At 43.5% G+C, this 12,680-nt stretch overlaps 1 protein-coding gene across 1 annotated transcript in view; it reads left to right on the top strand.

Annotated features, from left to right (window-relative positions):
* The first annotated feature begins 2,345 nt into the window (after window positions 1-2,345).
* Window positions 2,346-12,680, top strand: part of LOC122563832 (cytochrome b-c1 complex subunit 6, mitochondrial-like) — a 60,253-nt gene continuing 49,918 nt past the window's right edge. Inside the window, exon 1 of the mRNA XM_043718023.1 lies at window positions 2,346-2,549. The gene's annotated coding sequence lies outside the window, so the exon portion shown is untranslated. The remainder of the gene's footprint in view (window positions 2,550-12,680) is intronic.

Below are 12,680 nucleotides of genomic sequence, written 5' to 3' on the forward strand. Positions count from 1 at the left end.
CCCACCCATCCAGAGCTTTGTACGCGATATCCCTGAGGATAGGGACCACATGAAGTGGAAGATAATTCAGGTGAATGAAATGATGCAGGTTCTGGAAACGGGCTAGACATCCGGCACATACTATAGCAACTGATGGCCAGGTTTTCACCTGCAATGGAGAGGTAATGGTGCTCCCATTTGCCCAGATTCTGCCTCAGCTTGCTGACACAATCTGCCTAAGACCTTTTCACATGCCCAGTCTCTTAGAACAATATTCCTAGCACTTTCGGATAATCTGACCCGTTGGTGAGGAAGATAAAGGATAAAGGATTAGTCATCCAGTTCCCAAAGATCATGGCATTGCTCTTGCCTCATTTACCTTAGTTCCTGAGACCAGGAACTGGTCGCAGTTGCTCATGGATCTGCGCATTGACAGTGGATCCAAGCAGAAGGCCGCACATCAACCATGTACAGGGAGGTTTTGAAATGCAGGCCTCCACAGCTTGGAATAGTCACCCCTTTCAGGTTCGCATTCCTACTGATGAACTCAGCAAAGTGCTCTATACACCATACAAACAAGGCAGCAAAGAAAATGGTCAGCCCTGTCTGACTTCAGACCTAATTAGGAAGCTTTCCAATTCCCACCTATTGACACTAACAATGTTGGTGTAGAGCAGTCAGATCCAATAATGGATTCCCTCCCCAAAGCCCATTTTGAAGAGCACATACCTCATATAGATGTGCAACATCCTGTCAAAGGCCACCTTCTGGTCCAGGTTGATTAGGCTGGTGTCCAACCTCCTGTCCTACACATAGGCAATCCTAACTCTGAGGAACGCAAAGTTCTCAGAGATCTTCCTTCCTGGTACACTACAGGTTTGGTCGGGGTGAATTACCGATTCCAGAGCAAATTGGACCCTTTTGATGATGACCTTGGACCACATTTAGTAACTAGTACTGAGCAGTGAGACTTGTGATGATGCTGTGGCTTTAAGAGCTGTGTTTTGTCCTGCTTTCTTATACAGAGGGATTGAGGGACATGTGCTGAGCAGTCTATGAGACGATAAACAGCTTGTAAAATTTTGGGTTTTTTTTTAAAGTTGGAACAATAGATATAGCCTGAATGGGTGTGGTCAAACATACACCCACAGACCCAAGGATTTTAGGTTCAGTTTTCAGCAGTTGCTGTTGGAGTCTCAGCAGGGTTGGAAGACAGTGAATCTCTCCCGACTGCTTCACTGTCTCTTGGAATTGTCCTTTGATGTTCTTTCAACCAGGATTGGAGAATTGCATGTGAGACAATCTGTATTCTGAATTATTATTTTGCTAATGGTGTGTTTATGGGATGGTGCTATATCCGAACATATACTTAGTAATAGTTACTGTATCTATTATTCTGTTAAGTTTTCCAAGAGCGTTGTTATTCCAATTCTTTTTTTTGTTGTATTTTAACTAGAGTGTACAAATAAATAGGTTTGCTTAACATCGAGTAGTTTGACAAATCAAATTGCATCTAGAACACAGCACCTTACATTTGCTTTAAAATTATAAAAAAAGTTAGGGTCTAGGCTATCTCCTTAATATATTTTGAGAGGGTCTGGTCTAATACATAACAAATTGTTTGCCAATTTCTGATTTCCTCCTTCTCCCTCTTCCGCTTGAAGATCAGGATAATGATGCTTTTCCTTATGGATTCACATATGCTCCCTGCCAACTGTCACTTCTGGGAGTTTTGCTCTTCTCAAAGGACTCAATAAACTTGGTCAGCTCATCCAGAGATAACGGCTGGTCCAGTTCTGACATGTAAGAATTCCATGGTAGAGGATAGGAATGGCTGGGAGGTCATACTAGATTACAGTGGTGCTGGAAAAGCACAGCATGTCAGGCAGCATCTGAGGAGCAGGAAAATCGATGTTTCGGGCAAAAGCTGTGCTCCATCTGCACAGAATCAGATTATAGACATTAAATTTGATAGGCCACACTTACAACTATCCTAACAGTTACAATATATTGTTGAAAGACGTGTAGGTTGTGCTTGATCAACTGACTTTTGGCTTTTTATGGACACACCTTCAACTATTTTATCACATTTTTAAGAACTCTCAGTTTTAAAGAGGGGTTGCTACCTTCTGGTGCCTGGCCAGTGGAAGATGTTCATAGGGTCTCTGGCAGTGGCCTGCCAGCCAAGGAGAGTTGATGGTGTCTCTGGACGTTGCCTGGCAAGGGAAGAGAGTTGATGGTATCTCCGGCGGATGCCGCTGGGGGCGGTGTTTCTGGAGGTTGCTGGTCGGGTGAGGGTGTTCATGATGCCTCCGCGGTTTGCTTCGCCGGTGATGCTGTCTTTGAACGTTGCCGCTGGGAAAGGGTGTTGATGGTGTCTCCGGGGGTTGCCACTGGAGGCGGTGTCCTTGGAGGTCACTGGCGAGGGACGGTGTTTCTCCCTGTGAAGCGGTTCTCGCGCTGGGTTTGAATACCGCGGCTGGGCCAGGAGACGGTTGGAGAGTGTGGAAGCGGAGCGGGGCAAGAGGGACGCTCGGAATTGCACAGTTACCGAGGGTAGAAGTGCACCTGTGAGTAGCTGGGAGCATGTCCCAAATAGGTATATGACAAGGTGTTGAATAGCTGGGAGCATGTCCCAAATAGGTACATGACATATATGACAAGATGTTGAATTTGCACCCCATTCCACCCCCCATATAATGTGTATCTATCTCATTCACCAAATGGCTATCTCGATGGAGGAGTGTGAGCACCTCCTTTTTGTGGTCCTACTCCTTTAGATCTTTCCCAGTGAGCACCAAAAGGATGCTAAAATCAATTAGGGGACAAACAGTGCATTCACTGGGCATTCCTCCGCAGGAGCCAAAATGTTTAACATAAATAACCCCAAAACACAATTATCGTTTTCCAACTTTATCCAAGTGTGAACAGCACATGTAACACCTTGTCCAAGGCATAAAAGCGAAAAAAGGTCAAAATACTCAGCAGTGGCAGCATCTATAGAGAAATAGAGTTAACATGTCAGGTAGTTGCATTTCTTTGAATGGAAGTATTAATTATAATCCCATCTTGGCTGATTTCCAACATCTTCTATCTTTTGCTTTTGTTCAACACCATCATCCAAGGCTTCAAAGCCCATTCCTTGGCAACAATATTTTTTTTGGTGCATTCACCAAATCAGTATCAGACACATGAAAATACTTGAGAAAGTCAGCAATTCTTGCTGCACCTGTGGAAAGAGAAGCAAAGTTAACATTTTGAGATAGGTATGACTCTTCAGTTCAATCCCCTGCCCTTTAAACTGTCAGATCATACATACTGCTGATGTTTTGCCAAGTGTAATCCTAAATCATGTTTTCTGACCTTGCTATTTAAAGTACTTGTCTACTAGGCACTTTGCTTCCATCAGTTCTTAATAGTGAATTAAACAATGTTACAATTGCTGCCTTCACCACTGTCAACGTTTTGGGCAGATGCTTACATTCACAGAAACTGAACTGGACCAACAATGTAAATACTGTAGTTATAAAAGGTCTTGATGGGAATTCTGCAGCAAGTAAAACCACCTGATTCCACAAAACCTGTCTACCATCGAGAAGGCACAGGAGTGTCATGGAATGCTTCCCAATTGCCTGGATGAATGCAGCAACAACACTCAAGATGTTTGACGCCATATGGGAAAAACAGCCAAATTGATTTATGCTGTAACACCTCTAATGGTCACTCCCTCCACTACCGATATTTAGCGGTAGCAATGTATATCAACTACCGGATGCACTGCAGTAAGCCATCAAGGCTCCTTAGATAATATCTTTAAGCCCCGACCTCTATTACCTAGAAGGACAAAGGCAGCGAATGCACGAATATCATGATTAGATTAGATTACATTACAGTGTGGAAACAGGCCCTTCGGCCCAACAAGTCCACACCGATCCGCCGAAGCGAAACCCACCCATACCCCTACATTTACCCCTTACCTAACACTACGGGCAATTTAGCATGGCCAATTCACCTGACCTGCACATCTTTGGACTGTGGGAGGAAACCGGAGCACCCGGAGGAAACCCACGCAGACACGGGGAGAACGTGCAAACTCCACACAGTGAGTCGCCTGAGGCGGGAATCGAACCCAGGTCTCTGGCGCTGTGAGGCAGCGGTGCTAACCACCGTGCCGCCCACTGCAAGTTTCCTTCCAAGCTATCTTTATTTGAAACTATCTTGTTCCTTCCATCAAAATTTTTGAATTCCCTCCCTAACAGCACTGAGTATCCCTACACCACATGGATGTCAATAGTTCAAAAAGATAGTTTGGAGCAATAAGAGATGAGCAATAAATGACATACTGCGAATAAATTTTAAAAACTTCTGAATGTGCCTTTCACAGCCAACTCATATCTCCTATGGTATATGCGTGGTAACTATCATTAGTTAATGCTATAATGTACATGCAATGTTATTTGGCATTGTTCTGTTAACTTTTTTAATTTGATTCTGTCATTTGATGGATAATTCATGGTATGAGAAGGAGAATAACGATGAAGTTCCTAACTGCTGTATATCCTTCATTATATGAAGCAGTTGTGTTGTGAACGGAAATTGTTATTAGCATGTACGGGCTAAGTATTTAAATGATTCACAATCAGATCAGTTCTCCATGTTCTATAGCTCATAATCCATCATGTTGGAACTCAAAGGGTATCACCTTCCTGTTGATTCTAATGAAAGAGGTGTAGCATATTGAAAGAATCATTAGTCCATGTTATTAAATATATAGTATACACCAAATATTATTACATTTTAATGTTTACTCCAATGTTTAATATACTTTGATGCCCAAGATCATGGTTAAGATTATGGGTTTCTTTATTCTGTTGCCTTCTGTTTGTTGTTATTGCTATCTGAAGTTACATACTTTAAAAATTCCATTGTATTCTTCCAAAAGAAAGTATAATATTTAGGATACATTCTCTTAAAATTTTGATATGCTTCTTCATAATTTTAATTTTTTTTCTTTATGTAATATGTCATTAAGATTCATGAAAAGCTTGCATTTTTGAGACCAAATGTTTAGGCTAAAGAAGAGGGTTGATTAATACATGAGTAATATCTTTAAGGGACTGAAATTCATGCCAGTTCTTGGTCTGGTTGTCTGTTTGTTTCCTGAGCTGCTGGGTTTGTTTTCAGACATTTCGTGCATGTTAGGTAACATCATCAGTGAACCTTCAGTGAACTATTGGGTTTGTGTCCCACTTGCTATTTATGTATCTTTGTCTCTTGTGGTGGACAGTATCACTTCTGGTTCTATTTCTGAGAGGTTGGTAAATGGGGTCCAAATCTGTATGTTTATTAATGTAGTTCTGGTTTGAATGCCAGGCCTCGCAGAATTCCCATGCGTGTCTTTGTTTGGCCTGTCCCAAAATGGCTGCATTGTCCCAGTCGAACTGGTGGCCTTCTTCAGCAGTGTGTGTGGATACGAGTGATAGTTGGTCATGTCTTTTGATGGCTAGGTGGTGCTGATGTAACCTGATGGCTAGTTTCCTGCCAGTTTGTCCAATGTAATGTTTATTGCAGTCCTTACAGGATATTTTGTACGTCATGTTTGTCCTGCTGTCTGTGGGCATGGGGTCCTTTAAATTCAGCAGTCGTTGTTTTAGTGTAGTAGTAGGTTTGTGGGCTACCATAATGCCTAGGAGCGGGAATAGTCTGGTGGTCTTCTCTGAAATATCATTCATGTATGGTAGGGTGATTAGAGTCTCTGGGCATGTTGGGTCTTCCTGCAGGAGTTGGTGGACTGTGCTTATCAGGTAACTGCTGTTTCTGAATACGTTGTTTTTCCTTGGCTTCTTGTAGTACTGGGGTGCTGCAGTGTGTTGTGGCTCATTTAAATGGTGTCCTGATTCAGCTCTGTTTGTGGGTCTTAGGGTGGTTTCTTCTGCAGTTGAGTATCTGGTCAGTGTATAAAGTTTATTCCTGTAAACACTAGTCCGCAGTTCTCTATTGGCTTTTCGTTCTACCGCGACGTCCAAGAAGGGGAGCTGGTTATTGTTTTCTTCCTCTTTGATGAACTTTATACCGGTGTGGATGTTGTTTATGTCTATGGGTTTGTTCTAGTTTGTCATGTTTCGTGATGACAAAGGTATCATCCACAAAGCGGACCCAAAGCTTAGGCTGGATCTTGGGAAGGGCTGTTCGTTCTAACCTCTGTGTAACTACTTCTGCTCTAAGTCTGATATTGGTGACCCCATAGGCGTCCCTTTTAATTTATTTGCATATCTTGTCATTGAAGGTGAAGTGGATTGTGAGGCACAGCTCCCAGAGTTGAAGATGTTGTCCTTGCTGATGGAGTTGACACTGTTGGGTGTTTATATCCCTGGTTTGTTTAATAGTGAGGCCAGTGTTTCTTTGCTGATGTTTATTGATGTGACGTCTCGTTAAAGGAAACCATGACCTTGTAGTCCTCTATCTTGGTGTCTTTGATGTTAAGGAATTCCTGGGTGGAGTGGGTGGAGTGGATGGAGTGGGTTGAGTCTTCTACCAGGTGGGAGAAAGTGAGGACTGCAGATGCTGGAGATCAGAACTGAAAAATGTGTTGCTGGAAAAGCGCAGCAGGTCAGGCAGCATCCAAGGAGCAGGAGAATCGACGTTTCGGGCATAAGCCCTTCTTCAGGAATTTCTGAAGAAGGGCTTATGCCTGAAACGTCGATACTCCTGCTCCTTGGATGCTGCCTGACCTGCGCTTTTCCAGCAACACATTTTTCAGCTCTTCTACCAGATGCTTTAGTTTACATGCAGTTCCTTGGCTAGCCTATATGTCGGTGTGCCAGGAACTGAGACTATGGGTCTGAGGCAAGACCATTGTTTGTGTACCTTTGGTAATCTGTAGAAATGGGGTGTCTTGGCCCCTTCTGGTTTCTTTCTTAGGAGGCCTGTCTTGTTAATTTCACCTGTCTTGGAAGTCACGGTAGAACAAAAAGCCAATGGAGAACTGCAGATCACCATTTACAAGTAAGCCACGCACACTGACCAGATACTCAACTACAGAAGCAACCATCCCAACACCCACAAACAGAGCTGCATCAGCACAGTATTAAAACAAGCTACAACATACCACAGCAGCTTGGTAGTTCGAGAAGCCAACGAGAAATACAACATATTACAACATGCCCAGACATTCCAGAGAGGTCCAGACTTACTGTCATGGTAGCCCACAAACCTGCTACCACACTGAAACAACCACTGATAAATTTAAAGGACCCTGTACCCAAAGCCAGCAGAGTGAACATAATGTACAAAATACCCTGCATGGACTGCAACAAACATTACATTGGAAAAACTGGCTGGAAACTAGCCACCAGGATACATGAGCACCAACTAGCCACCAAAAGACATAGCCAACTATCACTAGTGTCCTATACACACAGACAATGAAGAACACCAGTTCGACTGAAATAAGCTAAACAAAGACACGCGGGATTTCCAAGAGGCCTGGCGTACTTGGACGATCGCGCCACCACCATCACAGACTTTAGCTGCAAGTGTGTGGAGGACTGCATATCTAGGAAGTCATCAACCCTGGATGAATCAGGACATACAGAACCTGCTAAAAACCAGGCGTGAGGCCTTTGCATCAGGAGACCCACTCAAATATAAGGAATCCAAGTATGGCATTCACAGAGCCAAGGACCAATTCTGATCCAAACTAGAGACTCAGACACCTGGCAATTATGGCAAGGACTCAATGACATCACAGGTTCTAAAAGAGACAGTGCAAGATAGCAGATGATGACACATCCCTCCCACATTGTCTCAACACGTTGGGTGCACTCTTTGAGCAGAATTTCAGTGACCTATTCTGATAAGTCCTGAAGAACCTATCCCAACAGTCACTGCATCAGAGGTCAGATCAGTTTTCCTTTGTGTGAATCCAAGGAAAGCAATGGGACCAGATGGAGTAGCAGGCTGTGCACTCAGAGCATGTGCAGATCAACAAGCAGCGGTCTTCTCGGACGTCTTCAACCTCTCCATACAGCAGGCCATAGTCCCTGCCAGTTTCAAGAAGGCCAGAAGGCTCATGCAGCATGTCTCAATGACTACAGCCCAATGGCTCTAACTTCAGTGGTCATGAAGTGCTTTGAAAGACTGGTCATGGCATTAATTAACTCCAGCCTCCCCACTACTCTTGACCCACTCCAATTTCTGGATTAGTGGTGCTGGAAGAGCACAGCAGTTCAGGCAGCATCCAAGGACCAGCGAAATCGACGTTTCGGGCAAAAGTCCTTCATCAGAATAAAGGCAGAGAGCCTGAAGCGTGGAGAGATAAGCTAGAGGAGGGTGGGGGTGGGGATAGAGTAGCATAGAGTACAATAGGTCAGTGGGGCGGTGAAGGAGGCCCAGGACTTCCATGTCCTCGGCAGAGTGGGAGGGGGAGTTGAAATGTTGGGCCACGGGGCGGTTTGGTTGATTGATGCGGGTGTCTCGGAGGTGTTCCCTAAAGCGCTCTGCTAGGAGCCGCCCAGTCTCCCCATTGTAGAGGAGACCGCATCATGAGCAACGGATACAATAAATGATATTAGTGGATGTGCAGGTAAAACTTTGATGGATGTGGAAGGCTCCTTTAGGGCCTTGGATAGAGGTGAGGGAGGAGGTGTGGGCGCAGGTTTTACAGGAGCAACAGATCCATGTCAGATGCCCTCGAGACTGATTACTAAACTTAGTGATCTTGGACTAAACCCCACTCTCAACAATTGGATCCTCTGTTTCCTGACCCACGGGCCACACTCAGTGAAGATTGGGGATAATATTTCATCCTCACTAGCACTCAACACTGGAGACCCCAGGGGTGTGTACTCAGCCCCATACTGTATACCCATGACTGTGTCACCAAATACCACACTAATGCCATGTACAAGTTTGCTGATGACACCACCATAGTCTGTTGAATCTCAGAAACAGACTACTGACGGGAGGTGGAAGACCTAGAAAAATGGTGCATTGAGAACAACCTAGCTCTCAATTCTGGCAAAATCAAGGAACTCATTATTGACTTTTGGCGGGATGTTACTCATGCCCCCCTACACATTAACAGCACAGAGGTGGAGCGAGTGGAAAGTGTCAAGCCCCTGGGAGTGGTAATCAACAACAAGCCTTCTTGAACTCTTCATGTGGATGCACTGGTTACAAAGCCCAACAACGTCTCCTTTTCCTCAGGCAGCTGAAAAATTTGGCATGACGGTGAATATCCTTGCCAACTTTTATAGGTGCACATCGAGAGCATTCTGTCTGGATGTATCGGTACTTGGTATGGAAATTGTACCATTCAAAATCAGAGAGTGGTGAACTCGGCCTGGACAATCACAAAAGGCCAACCTTCCATCTATAGAATCCATCTACCAGGCCCGCTGTCAAGGAAAGGCTGCCAGCATTCTCAAAGATCGACCCACCCTGGCAATGTTTTTCTGCCACCTCTACCATAGGGAAGAAGGTACAGAAGCCTGAACACTTGCACCAGCCGGTTTCGAAACAGTTTCTGTCCTGCTGTTGTTAGAGTACTGAATGGACTCACAAAGTCTGAGCATTTACCTGCACCTGTGTTTTGGTTTTGCCACTATTTACCTATTAATTACTTATCTTTGCTACTTAACTCTGTGATCTGCCTGTATTGCTTGCAAGACAAGGCATTTCACTGTGCCTTGGTACACGTGACAATAAATTCAATTCAATTCAGACCAGAACTCCGTTAACAAACACATAGATTTGGACCCCATTTACCAACCTCTCAGAAATAGAAATGGAAATGAAACCACCCCCCACAACAGACCAAGGCACACAAATAGCAAGCGGGTCAGAACAGCAATGCTTCACCAGAGACTCACTGGTGATGTTACCTAGTATTGTGATGAAACATCTGAAAACAAACCCAGCAGCTCAGCGAGCAAACAGACAACCTGAGCTATAAATCTTCTCTAACATCTCAAGTTCTTGGTCTGAGGATGCCATTACTTCATTGGTTGCTTGCCATAAAGACAACTGAATAGAAGAGTTGGGGATGTCAATCAGAGTAAGAAATCATGTTAAGTCTTACAGGACCATAGGCTGTTCTCTCATTAGGGAGTCTGGTAATTTAAGCTGAGGGCCATCACACCTCAGGCGAGGGGAAAGGTTGAGAAGGAGAGTCCTTCATGGTAACCTCAGTGGTGCAGGAATTGAAGCCACGCTATCAGCATCACACTGCTTTGCAAACCAACCATCCAGCCAGCTGAGTTAAACTGACCCCCAGTGTAAGAAACAGGGTTATATGACTAATTTGCATCATCCCTACAAATTCATCATTGAATACTCTTAAATAATAATTAGTCCTTTGGTGGACAAAATGTAAAAGTCACTGAATAAAAGGCAGATTTTGTTGAAGTTTCTCATCCTGCACTCGTCAGGACAGTATCAGTTCAAAGGATATCCAACTTGTATATTGCATGAGGCGAGGATACTGATTTATTAGCAGATTGCTAAAGACATTGCCATGTGGAATGCACTAATTAGTGGCTAGACTTTGTTTAAATCTTAAACTAAGCAGATTGACTCTGATTGACCACGGAAATATCCCGAAAAGTGAACCAGCAAACTGCTGTCACTTATTTTGAATTGAAACAGGGACGGTGAGTGCACTTGTTCTTTCTGTCTACAAAGAACAGGGCCATGTGGACTAATATATTGAAATTCCAGAATGCACTGTGAGCCCAACCTAGAATTCTAAATTGGCATAATTGTCAGTGTAATTCTTTGCACACTCAGGATTATTCAATTGTCATCCATTAGATGTGGGAACAGAAATAGGCATTCAGCCCATCAAATCAACTCTACCTTTCAGCGAGGTCATGGTTGATCTGATAATCCTCAACTCCACTTTCCTGCCTTTTCCCGATAACTCTTGTTTCCCTTACTGATTAAAAAGCTGTCTATCTCAGCCATGAACATACTTGGACACAATGTTCCCTCTACGCTGTATGGCTTTGTGCGCAGCGATCAACATCAGCATGTCAATCATAGCATTAACTTCCAGTGCCAGAAGTTACTGCTGCATACAGACGTCAGTGGCGTGTAGCGCCAGTAAGAAAATTCAAGGGAATGCTGTTTGAACACTTAGCATTTGGCAAGCTGTTCGGGTGTCATCAGTACCTTGCTTGTTGCAGCTGTTCAACAACAGTAGGTTTGCTATTGAATTTGACTTTAGAGTCCTGAACCCTTCTGTTTGGTCAAACAATAAGTCTGAAATGATTAGCGATTTTTGTGCAGCTAAACAACGGGACAACTGAAAACTTTGGCCCCATAAATGACATAACCAGAAACTGAACAACCTGTCAGTAATTCCCTTGTGCTTGAAGGCCACTATCTCAAGGTAAACAGGACTGCTGAAAACCCCAGTATCCTATCTGTCCCAAGCTAGGCTCTTAGGACATGTCCTATCTATCTTGTCTCACCTGCAGAATATCAGTAGACTCCATGTGTGTCCGCTTGCCTCACCGCACATCTATTAACATCAAACAGGCTATTTGATATTTCCAAACCAAATTCCAATCCTCCAAACCAGTAAATTTAAACGAATCTAATCCTCTGATGTTTGAATCCCATTCTTCATCAAATCCCATGTGTTTTCTTACCCTATTGGTCTTTCTATTCCCAGAGTTTCTCAGTTACCTCTCAAATTCTCTCCAGATCTTAACAGAAACACCCTCTCTTGCTCCTGCAAAGTAAGGCTCTTGTTTTGTTGCAACTCTCCATTTATACACTGCACCCCTCCCTTTACTACACTATTAATAACTGTGCCTTTAGCTAATTTGGGTAGTAACTGTATTTCCATCCATCTTTCCTCCTTTTAAGGTTCTCTTGAAAAACCATCTTGTCAATGAAATTATTGGTCAACTTTCCTAGTATTTCCTCCCTTCAAATTCATTACTTCTTTTCATATATCCATCCGTGGAGGACCACAGGGGACTTTTCTACACAAAGAGCACAATGTGAATGCAAACTATTTCTCCATTTTCCTTTTGTTTTGCACTCCTTTACACTACCCTGTTCTTGTCTCCTGTAATAAACTGTAAGCTGTCTAGAGGGGCCTGTTGTACAACCTGAAAAGCAGAGTAATTGTATCACATGGCGTTATCAACTACAGTAACCAGAACGAAATTATATGGCTTTGGCAACAACTAAAATGACCACTTTAATTTTCAAAACAACAGTAGGACAACCAGACAAAACAAAACTAGTGCATGTATTCCCTCTTCAGCTGCTAAATTTACTTTCTTTATAAGTTGGGGAAATTTAATTAGTGATGGTGGTTTCTTTCTTAGCTCAGTAACTCCAAGCTGTAAGTGTATTTTCATCGTCTTCCATGAGTTTGCTCCTGATTAATGAACCTGATGCAAGATTGGCATGGATATTCATAGATATCTGCCCTCGATCTCTTCATAACAACCACCTGGACACCCTGTGCTGGCCTCTTACCCGCCCTCAATTTCTTCACAGCAATCTCTTGCATGGATATTCATAGAACTGGCAATTAAAGGTGGGGATTGGGGAGCTTCTGTCACCACTGACCTTCTGTTATATAAGTTGAATGTACCTGCTTTGCATCAAAGTTCCACAAAGGATTCTGAGCCAAATTTAAATGTATATCTCCACTTCAGTCAGTGAACCTCTCTGCAGCA

Source organism: Chiloscyllium plagiosum, chromosome 28, assembly GCF_004010195.1.
Source record: "Chiloscyllium plagiosum isolate BGI_BamShark_2017 chromosome 28, ASM401019v2, whole genome shotgun sequence".
NCBI classification, from domain to species: Eukaryota; Metazoa; Chordata; class Chondrichthyes; order Orectolobiformes; family Hemiscylliidae; genus Chiloscyllium; species Chiloscyllium plagiosum.